General features: G+C 53.1%; 1 pseudogene; it reads right to left on the minus strand.

The window, feature by feature from the left end:
* Positions 1-10: 10 nt before the first annotated feature.
* LOC149809932 (bifunctional monothiol glutaredoxin-S16, chloroplastic pseudogene) lies at positions 11-344 on the minus strand (annotated as a pseudogene).
* Positions 345-559: the final 215 nt, after the last annotated feature.

Consider the following 559-nt stretch of genomic DNA (forward strand, 5'->3'; position numbering starts at 1 on the left):
ATACCTTTGCCGGAGGTGAGCTTGATCTCTGGCTTTGCAGCTGCAGGCTTCCGCTTGGGTTGCCACTTCTCCTTCTCTGGCCCTGGCGCGTTTCCAGGAGGAATTTTGCCTGATTCGTCCACGGCTGCTTGAAGCCAGGCTTTCCATGCGTCTGTCAACGCGTCCTTGGTTGCGTTTTCGATGAGGCCAAGCTTGACAGAAGCAACTTGATCTCCGAGCTCCTTGGCATGACTTTCGATGCTCAAGCTGAGTGTCCTAGAGATACCAATATACTGAACTGCACCAGCACCGTCTAGCACTGCATAGACTCCTGATGCTGAGGGAAATTGCGTGGGGCTGACCATCCACGGAAACAGGCTGCGATTTCTGCGTCTGAGAAGGATGCAACTGCGCGCGCAATTACGCGCCTAGCTTGTGTTCGAGGATGCTGTGAGGTCGGCAACTGGCGTGAACATGTTAATGCTGTCCTGCTTACTGGTCCAACGGATGTATGCGCCCGGAAACTTAGTGACTGGATCATCTTGCAAATGATAAGGTGCTGCTTGCGAATCGGGAAATA

This window comes from Nuphar pumila, unplaced genomic scaffold, assembly GCF_984573655.1.
Source record: "Nuphar pumila unplaced genomic scaffold, dmNupPumi1.hap1.1 HAP1_SCAFFOLD_665, whole genome shotgun sequence".
Taxonomy (NCBI): domain Eukaryota; kingdom Viridiplantae; phylum Streptophyta; class Magnoliopsida; order Nymphaeales; family Nymphaeaceae; genus Nuphar; species Nuphar pumila.